Source organism: Bombina bombina, chromosome 10 (assembly GCF_027579735.1).
Source record: "Bombina bombina isolate aBomBom1 chromosome 10, aBomBom1.pri, whole genome shotgun sequence".
In the NCBI taxonomy this organism is placed as follows: Eukaryota; Metazoa; Chordata; class Amphibia; order Anura; family Bombinatoridae; genus Bombina; species Bombina bombina.
Genome location: NC_069508.1, coordinates 132,205,432 through 132,220,120, shown reverse-complemented (window position 1 = coordinate 132,220,120; position 14,689 = coordinate 132,205,432). Strand labels below are relative to the sequence as shown.

Here is a 14,689-nt window from a genome sequence, read left to right as displayed (position 1 = left end):
AGATCAACATTAGGTTACTGGAAAGAGTGCACTTCATAGTTAACTTCAGTTACAGACAGGCATTATTTAATACTTATTCATGACACTTACTTAAACCATTATGCTGAAACTAAATAGTTTGGACTAGATTGACCTTTTATTCTCATTTTTATTTCAAGCACGTGCTTCTGTTATGGACAAAAATGCCAGATACAAGCATATTTATAAAAGAAGGTCAGGCTGCAATTGAAAGACAGGAAATGCTTTCTGAGGGAATTGAAATCTTGCGTTCAAAATAATTGTTATTCATTGCTATGGATGACAAATAGTATACAAATGTAGCAGGGTAGCTGAATCAACCCTGATAAAGGATGTTCAGTAGTACAAAGAAACAGAGGTAGGCAGACTATTCTAGTGTGATACCTAAGAAAATTGGTTTGTCCGTAAAAAAGTGTCAGTCACAGCTGAGAAAGGAAACCCTTACCAGGTCTGTGGTTAGTGCTTTTTCTAAAGGTGATTTGGTTGTGGCTTGGCCGAGTAGTCTGGTGCACAGCTGGGAGAAAAAAATGCAGTGTAGTCTTGGTAGCCCAAGTGCAAGTAGTGTGTGTGTGCATGAATTGGGGGTTCATAATGATGTTGTGTTTAGGGCGACTCCCAATATATTATAGAGTGGAGGAAGTGTTATGAGTGACATGGGATCTTAGTCTCCAAATTCTGACTGTCCCTCAAAATGAAGGATAATTGTCAGCTCTGAATAATTTGAACTTGATATTTCAAATATTAATGGAAAGTGTACTTTAGAATGTTTTCTCTATTTAACATTGCAGAATAGCATACTGAAGGCTTACCTTCACAGCGCCTAAACGTTATTTTTGCATGTCATTTGGTTGTAGGCTTCAGTTCCAGGCTCTCAAAGAAAGCCTTTTTTTAAACTTTTGAACTGTTGGGCAGTACAGCCAATCAACTTCTGTACAACCCACTCTATAGGCTACGAAGAGCATATTGATGATAAATGCATAGCGTAATTTTCTGACACTTTATATGGAGTTAAAAGGGTACTTCATAATATGCCTTAGGAAGCAAAATTAAAGATAAGTTACAAGCTCTATCAACAAATAGTGCATTGTTCTTTGATTGGTGAAATATTATACAAATATTTAAACAATAATATAGGTTTATTCTTGCGTTTTATTTGATGCCTATGGTAAACATAAAAAAAACATCTAACTATCGAGACTGGCCTTTTGTGAATAGTATTAATTTGATTTTTAGCCCAGTAGCATCCTTTTTGGATATAATTGTGTGACCATTAGTAATGCAAGGTAGATCATATAATAGAAATACAACTGAGTTCTTATATAAGATCAAAAAATTACGTGGTTTGGAGCCTTTTACCCCTATACATCTTGGGGTCTGGCTTAATTATGTGTGGGAAGTGCTCAAAAGTTAGGCCAAATATGATGCTAGATAAATGGACCTCTTCGTGGTACTTCTGGAATACACAGTATGTGTATGGGTCATCTTTGTTACAGGAAAATTGTGTGGCATGATATCCACACATAGATACCAGGCTATAGTGTGGCAGGGCGACATTGATTCTTTTAGTATGTCTATAATTTTCTGTGAACAAGTAAATCCTGATTTATTTTATACAGCTTAGTATGATGCCTCTACAATTTAGTTTTTTTTATATTGAAATCTATTTTGTTTGAGGGCACTCATTCTTGATAAGACAAACTTTACATCCCTCTAATGTTCTTAAGAACGTTGTTTAAAGTAAAAATTCTTTGATTATGAAGCAATAAAGTTAGATTCAGGTACAGGACAGCGTAAAAAATAAAACTCTCCTCTCACTCTCCCAACGTTTATTCACAAATATTACAATATTACATTATAGTAGCATTGATCCAAAGCACTTGAATCGGAGAACAGAACGTTAATTATGCACAAATATGTGTGTGTGCACTGCGTGTGGCAGCCTCCGGTTCCCAATCACAATCTTAAACTCAGAAAGTCTTCTAATGAATAATGTAATAAAAGTCACTTACTGAGGAAAATAGAGCCGATCATGCTGACTTCTCACGCTGGCACCTTTCTGTGTAGACATTCACCAATCCGTGTCTCATTCTGTCTCCTGCCTTCCAAACACTGCAAATAGTGTTTAATATATCCAGGCTCCTGGTGCTAAAAGCAGATACACGCTGACGCCCTTAATATGAAAGTTTACTCACAGTGTGCCCTGTAGGTACCTTAATGATAGTCCAAAATGTCAAGCTGAAAAAACCCAGACCGGCACCACTTGTTGAGTATAAAAGCAAACCTCTTTATTGTCAAATTGGTTAAAAGATGGTGAGCACACCATGGGAAAAAAAAGGCAATCATACCAAACAGTAGAAAGCTCAGTGTTAAAAAGTGTAACGGCTACAACCTGGGCCCGATGACGTCACTGATGCGTTTCAGGTATCAACCCGTAGTCATAGTTACCGTCATGGGGTCTAGGTAATCTTAAATAGGTACCTGTACAGGTGTAAGCCGTTAACTTGAATGTTCACACTTTAACATTTTAACACTTAATATACTGAGCATGTCAATCGAAATGTATATAAAATACATATAACGGAGGTCATCCCACAATCTCATTTAGAATTCTAAATAGACAAATAGCTGACAAATAGCAATAGTGCAAACGGAATATTACTGTAAAAACACTCCTACAAACCCCTTTTAAATTTTAAAATTGTAAATTTCAGGAAAAACAATATAGAACAGCAATATAATAATGCGATATCCACTTTTCATCTCTATTTGTATATAACCTCATATGTACTATTGCAGCAATATCTTATATGTCTGCATTTTCATCAGATAATTTAAAGACAAAGAACGGCCAAAACATTTTATAAAAAGATCCTGCTGCTTCTTAATTTCAGTTTTAATTATTAAATGTAGTAATAGATGCTTAACTAATAATATGTTCAGGATATTTAATATACTTTTACATAAATATTGGTTATGTACAATGCTCTTCCACAATCTCTATTGCTAATATCGTTAGAAGGTTGGTAACTTTCCTTAGATACAGTTAAACGTTGTTTAAGTAATAACTTATATTCTCTAAACGTGCAGATATTTGTAATGTAGAGGTTTTTTATCCCAATAATACGGTTGCTTATTTACCATATTCTTTTACCATATTTTTTATATTGTTATTTATATATTTGTTTTACAGTATCTTAAGGAACAATATACATTATTCTCCTGACCAGCTTATTCATATTTCTTCTGTTATGTGTGATCAGTCCACGGGTCATCATTACTTCTGGGATATAACTCCTCCCCAACAGGAAATGCAAGAGGATTCACCCAGCAGAGCTGCATATAGCTCCTCCCCTCTACGTCAGTCCCAGTCATTCTCTTGCACCCAACGACTAGATAGGATGTGTGAGAGGACTATGGTGATTATACTTAGTTTTTATGACTTCAATCAAAAGTTTGTTATTTTACAATAGCACCGGAGCGTGTTATTACTTCTCTGGTAGAGTTTGAGGAAGAATCTACCAGAGTTTTTTACTATGATTTTAACCGGAGTAGTTAAGATCATATTGCTGTTCTCGGCCATCTGAGGGAGGTAAAAGCTTCAGATCAGGGGACAGCGGGCAGATGAATCTGCATTGAGGTATGTAGCAGTTTTTATTTTCTGAATGGAATTGATGAGAAAATCCTGCTATACCGTTATAATGACATGTATGTATACACTTCAGTATTCTGGGAATGGTATTTCACCGGAACTACTCTGTTAAGGTTACTAATTCTTTTAATAAGTATTATCATGTTAAACGTTTTTGCTGGAATGTAGAATCGTTTACATTGCTGAGGTACTGAGTGAATAAATGTTTGGGCATTATTTTCCACTTGGCAGTTTGCTTTAAATTGTGACAGTTTCGTTTCTCTTCACTGCTGTGTGAGGGAGGGGCCGTTTTTGGCGCTCTTTGCTACGCATCAAAAATTTCCAGTCAGCTACTATTATATTTCCTGCATGATCCGGCTCATCTCTGACAGATCTCAGGGGTCTTCAAACTTCTTTGAAGGGAGGTACATTCTCTCAGCAGAGCTGTGAGAATTTTATATTGACTGTGAATAAAAACGTTACTCTGTAATTTTATGTCAATTTAGTTATCGTTATTTACTAATGGGAACAAACCTTTGCTAAAAGTTGTGTTATTTTAAAGTTGATGCTATAACTGTTTTGCAGTTCATTATCTCAACTGTCATTTAATCGTTTAAGTACTTCTTTGAGGCACAGTACGTTTTTGCTGAAAAAGATTATAACCAGGTTGCAAGTTATTGCTAGTGTGTTAAACATGTCTGACTCAGAGGAAGATATCTGTGTCATTTGTTCCAATGCCAAGGTGGAGCCCAATAGAAATTTATGTACTAACTGTATTGATGCTACTTTAAATAAAAGTCAATCTGTACAATGTGAACAAATTTCACCAAACTGCGAGGGGAGAGTTATGCCGACTAACTCGCCTCACGCGGCAGTACCTGCATCTCCCGCCCGGGAGGTGAGTGATTTTATGGCGCCTAGTACATCTGGGCGGCCATTACAGATAACATTACATGATATGGCTGCTGTTATGACTGAAGTTTTGTCTAAATTACCAGAACTAAGAGGCAAGCGTGATCACTCTGGGGTGAGAACAGAGTGCGCTGACAATACTAGGGCCATGTCTGATACTGCGTCACAGATTGCAGAGCATGAGGACGGAGAGCTTCATTCTGTGGGTGACGGTTCTGATCCAAACAGATTGGATTCAGATATTTCAAATTTTAAATTTAAATTGGAGAACCTCCGTGTATTACTAGGGGAGGTCTTAGCGGCTCTTAACGATTGTAACACTGTTGCAATACCAGAGAAAATGTGTAGGTTGGATAAATACTTTGCGGTACCGGCGAGTACTGACGTTTTTCCTATACCTAAGAGATTAACTGAAATTGTTACTAAGGAGTGGGATAGACCCGGTGTGCCGTTCTCACCCCCTCCAATATTTAGAAAGATGTTTCCAATAGACGCCACCACTCGGGACTTATGGCAAACGGTCCCTAAGGTGGAGGGAGCAGTTTCTACTTTAGCTAAGCGTACCACTATCCCGGTGGAGGATAGCTGTGCTTTTTCAGATCCAATGGATAAAAAATTAGAGGGTTACCTTAAGAAAATGTTTGTTCAACAAGGTTTTATATTGCAACCCCTTGCATGTATCGCGCCGATTACGGCTGCGGCAGCATTTTGGATTGAGTCTCTGGAAGAGAACCTTAGTTCATCTACGCTAGACGACATTATGGACAGGCTTAAAGTCCTTAAACTAGCTAATTCATTCATTTCGGAGGCCGTAGTACATTTAACCAAACTTACGGCTAAGAACTCAGGATTCGCCATACAGGCACGTAGGGCACTGTGGCTAAAATCCTGGTCAGCTGATGTTACTTCTAAGTCCAAATTACTTAATATACCTTTCAAGGGGCAGTCTTTATTTGGGCCCGGTTTGAAAGAAATTATCGCTGACATTACAGGAGGTAAGGGCCACGCCCTACCTCAAGACAAAGCCAAAGCTAAGGCTAGACAGTCTAATTTTCGTCCCTTTCGGAATTTCAAAACAGGAGCAGCATCAACCTCCACTGCACCAAAACAGGAAGGAGCTGTTGCTCGTTACAGGCAAGGCTGGAAGCCTAACCAGTCCTGGAACAAGGGCAAACAGGCCAGGAAACCTGCTGCTGCCCCAAAGACAGCATGAACCGAGAGCCCCCGATCCGGGACCGGATCTAGTGGGGGGCAGACTTTCTCTCTTCGCCCAGGCCTGGGCAAGAGATGTTCAGGATCCCTGGGCGCTAGAGATCATATCTCAGGGATACCTTCTAGACTTCAAATTATCTCCCCCAAGAGGGAGATTTCATCTGTCAAGGTTGTCAACAAACCAGATAAAGAAAGAAGCGTTTCTACGCTGTGTACAAGATCTGTTATTAATGGGAGTGATCCATCCGGTTCCGCGGTCGGAACAAGGACAAGGGTTCTACTCAAACCTGTTTGTGGTTCCCAAAAAAGAGGGAACTTTCAGGCCAATCTTAGATTTAAAGATTCTAAACAAATTCCTAAGAGTTCCATCGTTCAAAATGGAAACTATTCGGACAATCTTGCCCATGATCCAAAAGGGTCAGTACATGACCACAGTGGATTTAAAAGATGCTTACCTTCACATACCGATCCACAAAGATCATCACCGGTATCTACGGTTTGCCTTCCTAGACAGGCACTACCAGTTTGTAGCTCTTCCATTCGGATTGGCTACGGCCCCAAGAATCTTCACAAAGATTCTAGGTGCCCTTCTGGCGGTACTAAGACCACGAGGGATTTCGGTAGCTCCGTACCTAGACGACATTCTAATACAAGCTTCAAGCTTTAAAACTGCCAAGTCTCATACAGAGTTAGTTCTGGCATTTCTAAGGTCGCATGGATGGAAAGTGAACGAAAAGAAGAGTTCTCTTTTTCCTCTCACAAGAGTTCCATTCTTGGGGACTCTTATAGATTCTGTAGAAATGAAGATTTACCTGACAGAAGACAGGTTAACAAAGCTTCAAAATGCATGCCGTGTCCTTCATTCCATTCAACACCCGTCAGTAGCTCAATGCATGGAGGTGATCGGCTTAATGGTAGCGGCAATGGACATAGTACCTTTTGCACGCCTACACCTCAGACCGCTACAATTATGCATGCTAAGCCAGTGGAATGGGGATTACTCAGATTTGTCCCCTACTCTGAATCTGAATCAAGAGACCAGAAATTCTCTTCTATGGTGGCTTCATCGGCCACACCTGTCCAGGGGGATGCCATTCAGCAGCCCAGACTGGACAATTGTAACTACAGACGCCAGCCTACTAGGTTGGGGCGCTGTCTGGAATTCTCTGAAGGCTCAGGGATTATGGAATCAGGAGGAGAGCCTCCTTCCAATAAACATTCTGGAATTGAGAGCAGTTCTCAATGCCCTTCTGGCTTGGCCCCAATTAACAACTCGGGGGTTCATCAGGTTTCAGTCGGACAATATCACGACTGTAGCTTACATCAACCATCAAGGGGGGACAAGAAGCTCCCTAGCAATGATGGAAGTATCAAAGATAATTCGCTGGGCAGAGTCTCACTCTTGCCACCTGTCAGCAATCCACATCCCGGGAGTGGAGAACTGGGAGGCGGATTTCTTGAGTCGCCAGACTTTTCATCCGGGGGAGTGGGAACTTCATCCGGAGGTTTTTGCCCAAATTCTTCGACGTTGGGGCAGACCAGAGATAGATCTCATGGCGTCTCGCCAGAACGCCAAACTTCCTCGCTACGGGTCCAGATCCAGGGATCCGGGAGCGGTTCTGATAGATGCCTTGACAGCACCTTGGAACTTCGGGATGGCTTATGTGTTTCCACCCTTCCCGCTGCTTCCTCGATTGATTGCCAAAATCAAACAGGAGAGAGCATCAGTGATCCTAATAGCACCTGCATGGCCACGCAGGACTTGGTATGCAGATCTAGTGGGCATGTCATCCTGTCCGCCTTGGTCTCTACCTCTAAGACAGGACCTTCTGATACAGGGTCCGTTCAAACATCAAAATCTAACTTCTCTGAAGCTGACTGCTTGGAAATTGAACGCTTGATTTTATCAAAACGTGGTTTTTCTGAGTCGGTTATTGATACCCTGATACAGGCTAGGAAGCCTGTTACCAGAAAGATTTATCATAAAATATGGCGTAAATACCTATACTGGTGCGAATCCAAACGTTACTCCTGGAGTAAGGTTAGGATCCCTAGGATATTGTCCTTTCTACAAGAAGGCTTAGAAAAGGGTTTATCGACTAGTTCATTAAAGGGACAGATTTCAGCGCTGTCCATCTTGTTACACAGGCGTCTGTCAGAAAATCCAGACGTCCAGGCCTTTTGTCAGGCTTTAGCTAGGATCAAGCCTGTGTTTAAAGCTGTTGCTCCACCATGGAGTTTAAACTTAGTTCTTAACGTTTTACAGGGTGTTCCGTTTGAACCCCTTCATTCCATTGATATAAAATTGTTATCTTAGAAAGTTCTGTTTTTAATGGCTATTTCCTCGGCTCGAAGAGTCTCTGAGTTATCAGCATTACATTGTGATTCTCCTTATCTGATTTTTCACTCAGACAAGGTAGTTCTGCGTACTAAACCTGGGTTCTTACCTAAGGTAGTCACTAACAGGAATATCAATCAAGAGATTGTTGTTCCATCCTTGTGTCCAAATCCTTCTTCAAAGAAGGAACGTCTTCTACACAATCTGGATGTAGTTCGTGCCCTCAAGTTCTACTTGCAGGCAACTAAAGATTTTCGTCAAACTTCTTCCCTGTTTGTCGTTTATTCTGGACAGAGGAGAGGTCAAAAAGCTTCTGCTACCTCTCTCTCTTTTTGGCTTCGTAGCATAATACGTTTAGCCTATGAGACTGCTGGACAGCAGCCTCCTGAAAGAATTACAGCTCACTCCACTAGAGCTGTGGCTTCCACTTGGGCCTTTAAGAATGAGGCCTCTGTTGAACAGATTTGCAAGGCTGCAACTTGGTCTTCGCTTCATACTTTTTCCAAATTTTACAAATTTGACACTTTTGCTTCTTCGGAGGCTATTTTTGGGAGAAAGGTTCTTCAGGCAGTGGTTCCTTCTGTATAATGAGTCTGCCTATCCCTCCCGTCATCCGTGTACTTTTGCTTTGGTATTGGTATCCCAGAAGTAATGATGACCCGTGGACTGATCACACATAACAGAAGAAAACATAATTTATGCTTACCTGATAAATTCCTTTCTTCTGTTGTGTGATCAGTCCACGGCCCGCCCTGTTTTTAAGGCAGGTAAATATTTTTTAAATTATACTCCAGTCACCACTTCACCCTTGGTTACTCCTTTCTCGTTGATTCTTGGTCGAATGACTGGGACTGACGTAGAGGGGAGGAGCTATATGCAGCTCTGCTGGGTGAATCCTCTTGCATTTCCTGTTGGGGAGGAGTTATATCCCAGAAGTAATGATGACCCGTGGACTGATCACACAACAGAAGAAAGGAATTTATCAGGTAAGCATAAATTATGTTTTATTACTTATTTACATAGACCAAATATATAGAGTTGTTATCCTCCTCAAACTATATATCTCTTATTAATAGTGGTATTAGTGATATCAATTTCAGATGCAAGTTGTAATAGACCTATATTACCTATTAACTGTTGTGAAACTTCCTTTACTGAGTCTGCTAGATCAGCCAAATCTGCAAGCAATTTGTTTTTAGTATATCTTATTCCCAATGATTGATAAGGTCAAAGACTAAATTATATACCATAGGGATCCGTGTCTTTAAAGTGTAAATCCAAAAGGCCTCTCAGCGATAGAGGATTTTTTCCCTATCTCCTCCTCGTTTGGGGGGTAACACTCTCTCAATTGCTTGCCATTTGAAATTGCTCACATTTTTATTATGATCAAAAATGAAATGGGAGGCCAGAGCTGAACAATCTCTTTCCTTATCGATATTATTAAGGTGCTCCCTGATTCTCGACCTCACCTCTCTTGTGGTGTATATATATATATATATACATACATATACATATATATACATACATATACATATACATGTATATTTATGTATTTATATGTGTGTACACATACATATATATATATATATATATACATACATATATATACACATATAAACACATATATACACGTGTGTGTGTGTATATATATATATATATATATATATATATATATATATATATACAGTATCTCACAAAAATGAAGACACCACCCATAGTTTTGTAAATATTTTATTATACCTTTTCATGTGACAACACTGAGGAAATTACACTTTGCTACAATGTAAAGTAGTGAGTGTACAGCCTGTATAACAGTGTAAATTTGCTGTCCCCTTAAAATAACTCAACACACAGCCATTAATGTCTAAACCGTTAGCAACAAAGGTGAGTATACCCCTACGTGGAAATGTCCAAATAAGGCCCAAAGTGTCAATATTTTGTGTACGCACCATTATTTTCCAGCACTGTCTTAACCCTCTTGGGCATGGAGTTCACAGAGCTTCACAGGTTGCCACTGGAGTCCTCTTCCACACCTCAATGACGACTTCACAGAGCTGGTGGATGTTAGAGACCTTGCGCTCCGCCACCTTCCATTTGAGGATGCCTCACAGATGCTCAATAGGGTTTAGGTATGGAGACATGCTTGGCCCGTCCATCACCTTTACCCTCAGCTTCTTTAGCAAGGCAGTAGTCATCTTGGAGGTGTGTTTGTGGTCATTATCATGTTGGAATACTGTCCTGCGGCCCAGTCTGCAAAAGGAGGGGATCATGCTCTGCTTCAGTATGTCACAGTACATACTGGTGGATGTTAGAGACCTTGCACTCCCCCACCTTCCGTTTGAGTATGCCTCACAGATGCTCAATAGGGTTTAGGTCTGGAGACATGCTTGGCCAGTCCATCACCTTTACTCTCAGCTTCTTTAGCAAGGCAGTAGTCATCTTGGAGTTGTGTTTGGGGTCATTAGCATGTTGGAATACTGTCCTGTGGCCGAGTCTCTGAAGGGAGGGGATCATGCTCTGCTTCAGAATGTCACAGTACATGTTGGCATTCATGGTTCCCTCAATGAACTGTAGCTCCCCAGTGCCGGCAACACTCATGCAGGCCCAGATCATGACACTCTCACCACCATGCTTGACTGTAGGCAAGACACACTTGTCTTTGTACTCCTCACCTGGTTGCCGCTGCACACGCTTGACACCATCTGAACCAAATAGGTTTATCTTGGTCTCGTCAGACCACAGGACATGGTTCCATTAATCCATGTCCTTAGTCTGCTTGTCTTCAGCAAACTGTTTGCAAGCTATCTTGTGCATCATCTTTAGAAGAGGCTTCCTTCTGGGACGACAGCCATGCAGACCAATTTGATGCAGTGTGCAGCGTATGGTCTTTGCACTGACAGGCTGACCCACCCCACCCCTTGAACCTCTACAGCAATGCTGGCAGCACTCATACATCTATTTCCCAAAGACAACCTCTGCATATGACGCTGAGCACGTGCACTCAACTTCTTTAGTCGAACATGGCGAGGCCTGTTCTGAGTGGAACCTGTCCTGTGAAACCGCTGTATGGTCTTGCCCACAGTGCTGCAGCTCTGTTTCAGGGTCTTGGCAATCTTCTTATAGCCTAGGCCATCTTTATGTAGAGCAACAATTCTTTTTTCTTTCTAATGACATGGTGAGTCCACGGGATCATCAATTACTGTTGTGAATATCACTCCTGACCACCAGGAGGAGGCAAAGAGGACCACAGCAGAGCTGTTAAGTATCACTTCCCTTCCCACAAACCCCAGTCATTCTCTTTGCCTCTCGTGGAAGGAGGAGGTGATTCAGAGTCAGTCATTGAGACCATGACTCAGGCTTGCTTACCAGTTTCCAGAAGGATTGCCATAGAAAATGGCGTATTTTTCTTTATAGGTGTTAATCCGAAAGGCTTATCTTGGAGTGGAGTCAGGATCCTAGTATTTTGTCCTGCCTCTAGGATGTCTGGAGACAGTCAGTACCCTGAGGGGTAAGATTCTGAATCAGGCCTGTACTTAAAGTCTTTTGCTCCCCCTTGGAGCCTTAACCTTGTCTTAACCTTGTTCTTAAGGTTTTGTGGTACATTCCATAGATATTAAGTGTTATCTCAGAAGGCTATCTTTCTGCTCGGAGAGTTTCGCAACTCTCAGTTTGGCAGTGTGTTTCGCTTTGTCTTATCTTTCTTGCAGATAAGGTGGTTCTCGTACTAAGTTAGGTTTTCTTCCAAACTTGTTTTGGATGGGAATATTAGGTAGGAAATTGTTTTTCTTTGTCTATGTCCCAATCCTTCTTACCATAAGGATGGTGGCACAACTTGGATGTGGTGCGTGTTCTTATTTTTTTTCTACTTTCTACCGGCGACTAAAGATTTTCGCCATATTTCTGTTGGTTGTTTCTTTCTCTGGAACAGCTACTTCTCTTTCCCTTTAGTTGGAAGTATGATTTGTTTGGTTATGAGACTGCTGGAAGCAGCCTCTTGAGAGAATTACAGCTCTTTTCTCTAGGGCTGTATCTGCTTCTTGGGTAGTTCGTCTCGGCTGAGGCTTCTTCTGGGAGAAGGGTTCTTCAAGTGGTGGTGCCTTCTGTTTAGGTGCCTGTCTTGCCCTCCCTTATCATCCGTGTCCTTTAGCTTGGGTATTGATTGCCAACAGTAATTGATGATCCCCTGGACTCACACAGGCCCATTTATCAAGCTCTGTACGGAAACACAACTTATGAAGCAGGTGTCTAAAGACCGCTGCTCCATAACCCTGTCCGCCTGCTCTGAACGATCGGGTTGATTGACAGCTCCCTGCTGGCGGCCGATTGGCCGCGAGTCAGCAGGGGGCGGCGTTGCACCAGCAGCTCTTGTGAGCTGCTGGTGCAATGTTAAATGCGGAGAGCGTATTGCTCTCCGCATTTAGCGAGGTCTTGCGGACCTGATCCGCAGTGTCGGATCAGGTCCGCAAGCCCTTTGATAAATGGGCCTGATAGTGTCATTAGAAAGAAAACAAAATGTATGCTTACGTGATAAATTTATTTATTTCTTGACACATTGAGTCCACGGCCCACCCTGTTTTCAGACAGTTTTTGTTATATAAACCTCAGGCACCTTTGCACCTTGTGTTATTTCCTTTTCTCCTTTCCTTCGGTCGAATGACTGGGGTTTGTGGGAAGGGAAGTGATACTTAACAGCTTTGCTGTGGTGCTCTTTGCCTCCTCCTGGTGGTCAGGAGTGATATTCCTAACAGTAATTGATGATCCTGTGGACTTACCGTGTCAAGAAATAAATACATTTATCAGGTAAGCATAAATTTTGTTTTTCAGATCCCCAGAGAGTTCTTTGCACTGAGGTGTCATGTTGAACTTTCAGTTACCAGTATGAGTGAGTGTGAGAGCGATAACACCAAATTTAACACACCTGCTCCCCATTCACACCTGAGACCTTGTAACACTTCCCTAGGGAGGGAAAATGGCTAATTGGGCCCAATTTGGACATTTCAACTTAGGGGTGTACTCACGTTTGTTGACAACAATTTAGACCTTAATGGCTGTGTGTTGAGTTATTTTGAGGAGACAGCAAATTTACACTGTTATACAGGCTGTACACTCACTACTTTACATTGTAGCAAAGTGTCATTTCTTCAGTGTTGTCACATAAAAAGATATAATAAAATATTTACAAAAATGTGAGGGGTGTACTCACTTTTGTGAGATACTGTGTGTATATATATATATATATGTATATGCACCCACTTTTCAGACCTTTCCACTCAAATATCTGAAAATATGAGATATCATTTTTATACAGTATTAATATTGAATAATGTCTTTAACTATGTCCTTACTGTAAATACTTTACATTCCAATGTAAATGCTACATTATATCTGCCTAGTGTATGTGTGTGTCTGTGTCTGTCCCTCTCTGTGTGTGTCTGTCTGTATGTGTGTGTGTGTGTGTGTCAGTGTGTGTGTCCCTCTGTGTGTGTGTGTGTGTATCTCTGTATGTGTGTCCCTCTGTATGTGTGTTTGTGTGTGTCCCTCTGTATGTGTGTTTGTGTGTCCCTGTTTATGTGTGTGTGTCCCTGTTTATGTGTTTGTGTCCCTCTGTGTGTGTGTGTCCTCTGTGTGTGTGTGTGTGTCCCTCTGTGTGTGTGTGTATCTCTGTATGTGTGTGTCTCTGTGTGTGTGTCTGTGTGTGTCCCTCTGTATGTGTGTTTGTGTGTCTCTCTGTATGTATGTGTGTGTGTGTCCCTGTTTATGTGTGTGTGTCCCTCTGTGTGTGTGTGTCCCTCTGTGTGTGTGTGTCCCTCTGTGTGTTTGTCCCTCTGTGTGTGTGTCCCTGTGTGTGTGTGTGTCCCTGTGTGTGTGTACCTCTGTGTGTATGTGTATCCCTCTGTATGTGTGTGTGTCCCTGTGTATGTGTGTCCCTCTGTATGTGTGTGTGTGTCCTTGTGTATACCTCTGTGTGTATGTGTGTCCCTCTGTATGTTTGTCCCCCTCTGTATGTATGTCCCTATGTGTGTGCGTGTGTCCCTCTGTATCATTTTATAGTGTATCTAATATCTTAGCACTCTGGCTTGATAGTAAGTTAAAATGGTGTTTAAAATTATATGCTTGAGCTGACTCATGAAAGAAAAATGTGAGTTTCATGAAAGAGATATGTATCGGTTATGTAGTGACTGGTTACAAAAATACAGTATTATTCTAACATTATTTTATAAGAATATTAGATTATTTTGTGAATGTTTACTTTTCAAGCCCACTTTCTGTAAAAACAAATTAGTGTACATTAAAATAGTTTACAAAAAGTCCCAGGTGTGAAAGCACTGCTGATTTGAAGAAGTATAAATTGTTATTTTAAAAAAATCAAACACTTTTCTCATTTGAAAAGTTTAAATGCCTTCTCTAAGTCAATATTTGATCTCCGTACGTGCGCATGCGCGAAACGTGTCAGATTCTAGGGAGCGCACCTTTTACCTGTATGGCTCCTATCCAATAAACAGTTGGACTATACTGACTACGGGACTCAAGTCTTTCTTTTCTCTCATATCAATATTTGATGTCCGTTTTGTATGTACATT

The 14,689-nt window shown here is 41.1% G+C and overlaps 1 protein-coding gene across 1 annotated transcript in view; it reads left to right on the top strand.

The window, feature by feature from the left end:
• AK5 (adenylate kinase 5) overlaps positions 1-14,689 on the top strand; it is an 809,863-nt gene that overhangs the window by 640,872 nt on the left and 154,302 nt on the right. The window lies entirely within an intron of this gene.